The 6,894-nt window shown below is 36.6% G+C and overlaps 1 long non-coding RNA gene across 1 annotated transcript; it reads right to left on the bottom strand.

Annotated features, from left to right (window-relative positions):
- Nucleotides 1-565: 565 nt before the first annotated feature.
- Nucleotides 566-2,493, bottom strand: LOC116167820. The gene is made up of 3 exons (XR_004144654.1): nucleotides 1,927-2,493; nucleotides 1,674-1,865; nucleotides 566-837 (listed from the first exon to the last, which is right to left on the bottom strand). It is a non-coding gene; the product is annotated as an uncharacterized LOC116167820 (long non-coding RNA).
- Between the last annotated feature and the right edge of the window lie 4,401 nt (nucleotides 2,494-6,894).

Genomic DNA, 6,894 nt, shown 5'->3' with positions numbered 1-6,894 from the left:
ACAGAACCGGAACCGATATTTCATTTGGGTCCGGGTCCGGGATTAGACTAATCCAGTCACTGACCTGCTGCTATTTTTGTTTTCTATTACTGTAGGCTACTCACAACTCCGACTGCGCCATGCTTTGGTTTTTGTTAATAAATAAATAATAAGATCCTGCTTGAACTTATTTTAATAATCGCCAATCGTTAAGTACACGTTTTTGCATCACTCAACATTGCAGTGTTGCCAATCCTCTAACACTCTTCGATACTTACCAACTGGTGAAACTTTGAGAAGTTTAAGTTTTGCAACGAGAATTGCACATAATACTCTAAGTGTAATTTTATTATTAATGAAGTGCTGAATGCCATTGTTACACGCTTAGAAGGAGAATATTTAAGGGTTAGTATCACAGCAGATATAATTAGCAAATAAAGTTTATGCCATATGTGGCGGCACAACAAACCAAAAACAAATTCATTATATACCTAAACATTTATTAAGTTTTAATTTACATTAAACACAATTAATTGCAATCATCTTGTTCTTGGTACTCTAAAAGAGTCATAATTATTTTCCGCTTGCACTGTTTTCCAATTTTTTCATCTGCTATATCCTTTGTTTTGTCTGCTACAAATTTCCCAAATATTCCCCATTGATCATCCTGCTCACCAGTAATTTTTTTATTGCATTCCCAATTTCTTCAAACACAGGAAGAGCAGCATCACTCTCTGCTCGTCTTTTTCCAGAGGGAGGATTGCGTAGAGGTGCACCTTTTCGTTTTGATTGGTGGATTGGTATTTCACCCGATGCAGATGTGCTGGCGCCATCTTCATCCTCAGCTGAGCCATCTATCTGAAATTTAATTTAATATTAGAGGCCCCACAGACGCAAGAAGAATGGAAAGCAGTATCGGACAAATTTTACGAAAACTGGAATTATCCAAACTGCTTGGAAGCGATGGACAGAAAACATACCACATTTCGATCCTTTTTTCACAATTATAAAGGAACAGATAGTATTGTTCTTTTAGCTGTAGTGATGAAGATTATAAATTTTTAATAAGTGACATAGGCAGAAATGGCAGAATAAGTGATGGAGGTATATTTCAAAGGAGCCCTTTGGCATATGCAATTAATACTGATACGCTGAACTTTCCACCTCCTCAAGCTTTGCCAGGAAGAAATAAAGAAATCCCACATGTGTTTGTGGCAGATGATGCTTCCCCACTGAAGCAAAACATCATGAAACCATACAAACTTCACGGTCTTTCCAATGAGCAACGTATATTTAATTACCGAATTTGCCGATCTCGAAGAGTTGTCGAAAATGCATTCGGTATATTAAATAACAAATTTCGGATTTTGTTACATACAATGAATGTACTTGTAAATGTCGAAAAAGTAGAAATGATTACGAAAGTGTGTTGCATTTTACATAATTATTTAATTACCGTATCACCCAAATACATTTCCAATATTGAAGATGTAACGTGTCATTTACAGAATGTGGTACGGCAAGGAGGAAATCGAACCGCTACAACATCACAACAAATTCGTTTAGTATACCAAGAATATTTTAACACCAATGGAGCAGTAGCATGGCAACAAGATTCTGTTAATAATCATGTTATGTAATTAATTACTTAAGTTATGACATATCTAAATTAAATATTTACTAAATGAACTTACTTCTGGTATTAGAGTATTGTCTAAGTTTTCGTCTTCCTTCTCTATAATGGTCTGCCAAGAACAGCAATTGTTCAAATTTACTTTAACAACCTCTGCTCCAGCACCACTGGGCTTGCCGCTTGCCTCGTAGTTTACCGATTTCTTTGTTAAATTGTGTCCGCAAAGAATTAATTTTTGTTTTAACATCATTGGCTAAATATAAAATACAATCAATGATAAAATACATTTACTATAGTTATAAACAATCACATACTTGTTATTTTTGGTCGAACTTCCTGCATACTTCTCACAATTTCCTCAAGTGCCCCTGCCTTGTTTATTGTGGTACATTGGCATTTTAACGTTATAGAGACCGTCTCTATCCTGGTATAAATCAATCAAAAAGGACACTTGTTCTTTGCTCCATCCAGGTGTCATTTCAAATTAACAATAACGAAAAAGTACTTGTTGCAGCTAATAATCAACACAATCAGGTTATGTAGGTCGTCGTCGGAAATCAATTCGTTCGCGCCGTTTTTAACTTACTTGAACTAACCAATTACAGCACAGCTCACATCAAACTGACTGATTGAAATAGAGGCACTTCTAAAAAATAGGAAGTTTGCTCAAACTGCATCGGTGACGTCACTAGTCGAGTTTGATCAAACCAGTTTGTCAAACTGTTTGATAATGTGACATAGGCTTAAGCGGCGGTGTGGCTGGTGCTGACTGCAGGTCGGCTGGATCGGAAGATGAAGTTGAAGCGAAGCGCGATCGAAAACTACTACTTTGTGCTCGCCTGTGGCGGGTATTTAAATGGTCGGGCTTGCACGCTAGTGGCTGACCGCGCGGCCCAATCAGACGACGTTGTTGCGTAGTCTCCGGCGGTCGCCACAGTACTTCTCCTCCAGCGTAGCGGTAACAAACTCGTTAAACTTCGCTGGGAACTTAACCGCTCTCCCTGATCTTGTTTGTAACTGACCTGGGGGCTGACAAAGGTTTTTTCCCTTAGCTCGTCTTTTTAAAGCCATAATCGGCACGGAGAATTGTTTACTCGCTGTTTTATACTGCATGCCATTTTTTACAGCATCTAATGCGTTGATCATTGAGAGTTCGCTCCAATTTTGGCGCGTAGTTTTTCTTATATAATTCTTCGGCATAGTTCCTGAAATAAAACAAAATTATACTTACCTATCTACAGATATACATAATGTAATTTAATATAAAAATTGAAACATCCATGTTAGGAAATAATGCAGGGAAAATGATCCCGGATGAATGGGACAGGAAGTAAGCAATGGGAACCTTCCACGGCGAGTAAATTCCCCGTGCCAAAAACACCAAAGCGCACTTTGCAGTGTTTTTGGTACGATTTGATTGTTCGAAATCTGGTTGTAGTTGGCCAAAATCTTCAAATCCTTCTACCAAATCATGTATTTATTGTATTCAAGTTTCTCCATAATGGACATTTCATCAAAAGACACAGAACAGGTTTTTTCCTCATCAGAAGCAAAAACATTTTTTTTTTGCAATTTGTTTAAAATACATTACATTAAAGCCAGGTCTAAACTTCGATTTTCCAAGCCACGTTCGAATAGTTGATGGAGCTGGCAATATTACTCCTTGCCGTCGTAAGAATTTATATGCCGTAGAAGATTTGTAATACAACGCCAAAGAACAATTTTTTTCGCTTGCATTTTTGCGATGGTTTTGGAATTGGTAGATGGAAAGCGAAATGATGAAAATATATTTTCAATTTTTCCCTTTTCTTGCAGCGACTGAACTTTCTTACATAATCTAGATATTTTTCGTGTGTGGTTCTTAAAATGATTTTTGTATGTTTGTAATGAAATCTTTAACTTCTTTTCTCTAGGAGAATCTTCAGAAGCACTAAATAATTTGCGTTTTAGAGATGACGAAGGCATATTAGTAATTGCATCCAAAAAAACATTGGCCTCGTTAGAAAATTGAATATCTTCACATATTTCATTATTGCATTCTCGGGTCAGCTTTGAATAGGTTTTCTTCGGCGTTAAAATCTTCAAATTGGACTAGATGCAGATTGATCTGTAGCCACATATGGTATTGGTATAGTATCAGATTTCAGTCGGATTTTAAGATGGGTTTTAAAATCAGTTTCCGCAAAGTGATTTTCACAAAAAAGTTTGTGCTTGAATTGGGTTTTCCGCGTTTTTTCAAAAACCTTGAAAATGAACTCCAAGCACATTAAAAAAATTAGTGGTACTCATTTTTTTGTCAAGAGAAATCGTTGTGATTAGCAAACACGATTTTAAAATGAACGGCGTTTGAAAAGTTTCGAATGACCGCCACGTTGCTGTGACGTCGCTACGCACGTTGGCGCTCAGCCGTAGCATTGCTTACAATCAGAGACTTGTTATAACTAGACCGCGCGTAACGTAGATTTTACTATAAACGCCTGTTGTCAAGATAGGATAGGCAACCAACTGTTCATCGCGGGGCAGACGTACGTTCTGCAGCTTGCTTTAGCCATTTATTCTAAATTTTAGTAGCAAAAAAAGATAACATATAGCTGTTAACTGTTTTAATCGAATTTATTGGTATTTTATTTGAACTAAATTGGTATATAACTGCCTTACTCTAGTCCTAATTTGATTTATATGTGTATTTTGGTGGTGAACACGCATGGGAAAATATACTCTTAAAACTAAAGATGTAAGTAGTAAGATATGATTATTTAGCGGATTTTGATTCAATATATGGTTATCCAAAAACCCAAATGGGCTGTAACTGTTATTTATTTTTCTTAGACTGCTGATAACCATTTTGTTTACAACGCGGTGTGGTGTGGATTGAATGAAAAACCTGAACACATTTTCAGCAATTTGGCAATTTTTAATGCATCGCTTGATACGTGCAACAATCCTCCACGATTTTTTCTAGTTAAAAGCTTTGAATGATTCTCTGATGCGAATGTCGCATCTGTACATATGGAACATTTAACAGACTAAGCTATTTTTCTTGTAACAAAACCTGAAATATACTTAGTACCATTAAGTACTTAGTTACGTCTATACCTAATAGGCAAATAGGTATTGCCGTTGTCTTGCTGGTAAAGGATGTCGAATAATAGTTCTACGTTATTTTAAGTGAATGGGAAAGTCGAAAACGCTCGGTATTGCATTATTGTTTAACACCTTTGTAGGTACCTTTCTAAAATCGGCTTCATTCCCCGCAAATGCACTATGGTGGGAGTAAATTTTTCGCTTCGAATGGCTCTGATCCATTGGCCCTTTAAACCTTTCTCCGTTGAAAATCAGCATATTATTTAAAAATTTATCGACAGAGTACATGTTGATAGGCACAAGTTAACCTAAGTTTATTGGTTTATTCTCAACAGAAATTTATCTGTTCACTAATTCGAGCTAATCACGAGAATGATTAATGAACGGAACATCTAAAATAACAGCTTATTGCAATATAATGTATTGCATATCATCTCAGCGATTTTTGCCCCGCGGTGCATTGTGTGTTGCATACTGTGTCGACAACACCTTAGATACGTTAAGCGCAGTCTAGTTATAGCAAGTCTCTGCTTACAATCGATTCAGAGAAAGAAAACGTCGTTTTGACGGAAAAAAGCGTCGAATAATTATTGCATTTGTGCCTGGGTGTGATAGCAGAAGTCATCGCGAACCTAATAAATTGTATATAAACGTCCCAACAGGAAATATACGAAAAAATTTCGACGTGATACCGCGAGTTTGACATCCCATTTGTATTGTTGTGAAGACGATTCTAATTAATTAAAGTACATAATGTCGATTTACTTTCAGTCAGTTATCGACGAAAATCCATCGATATGTAATATTATAATTGCAATTCAGAATATGATTTACTTCGAACTCTGTTCTGGGCTTATCTGTGCCCTTACAGTGCACATATTTTTCTCTATTTTCACTTCCACATATCCAACACCCTAATTTTCTCGTTGAAATCCGTAAGGTGCATACTTTATTAGGTACCTACACTATACCTTGCACTATACACACATAACTTGATGTTACACTTCCTATGAACCATAACAGATTTGCTTCTGGGCTTTGACTCCACCCAAACGAGTGGCATGGAAAAACTCACTTTTCGAGAAAAAGGCGCCGACCATTAACACTTCAACCTTTGGCAGACCATCTAACTGCCCCTTTACGAACCAGTCAGAACTCAGTTTATGGAAGATTGCCATAATAAGTCGAATCGAACTCCTATCGGTGTCATGCACTAATATAATTCCCGATCGGCAACTTGCGTAGTGACGTAAGCGACGCTCGGCCAATATCGGCATGTCGTCGGTTGCATGACAAAATTTGAAAGTTTTACGATATTGTATGTTGTTTCCTGACATGTTGCAATTAGAAAAAAAAGTTTTGTATATGAGATGTTTAATTACAGGTTATAAACTTTACAGTAAGACACAGAAAAGTTACAATATTTTTTTTCAGGAAGACCCTCGCGGGGTTCATCACAATGACTAATAAATTAGTCTAATTACTTGTTTACTTTATACAATGGTTGGGCAGGTACATTCTTCATCTTTGTCTACTCGTTACCATTTCATTGCAATTAAGTATTAAGTAAGTAATCTAACATACGTCAAATACAATTAAAATTTAAGTGGAATATACCCGTAATGATAAAATGCAATCCTTTTTAATATTTGTATTATGATGTGCAGTGCACATTTAGCGCAATTATGCTCTAACAACAACACCGTCTGTAATCACAGTTCCTCGAAGGCGCCCCCTGTTAGCGGATAGCGGTGTTGTGATTGAAAATTCGCTATTATTGAAATATCTAAATCCGCAGGGTGCTATCTAGCGGCAACGTTTGGCATACCTCAAAACGGCAAGTTCCGCGGCGCCCTCTGGAAAATAACGGCCGGCGACATACTCCAAAGTCTGCCGCTCATATAAGCATTCTGATTTCTGAGGAGTTGATCATCAATGCTAGAACATACCAATTTTAAAATAGCATAAAACTAATCACCGTTAAGACGTGCTTAACTATAAACAAATAAGAAAAGGGTCAAAAAATGTTTCCCCGGTATTGTAATATTGTATAACATGGTTATTTTTCTAGTTTATAAAATCCGAAACATTTTCGTTTAATTTTCAAATAAAGCTACTCGTTTAGAAACTAATTGGAAACTGCTGAATGAAACTACCACCGACAAAATTACTTCAATAATGGGTTCATCGAACATAGA

Source organism: Photinus pyralis, unplaced genomic scaffold (assembly GCF_008802855.1).
Source record: "Photinus pyralis isolate 1611_PpyrPB1 unplaced genomic scaffold, Ppyr1.3 Ppyr1.4_LG1, whole genome shotgun sequence".
Taxonomy (NCBI): Eukaryota; Metazoa; Arthropoda; class Insecta; order Coleoptera; family Lampyridae; genus Photinus; species Photinus pyralis.
The sequence above is the reverse complement of the archived record's forward strand: the minus strand, read 5'-3'. Positions and strand labels throughout refer to the sequence as shown.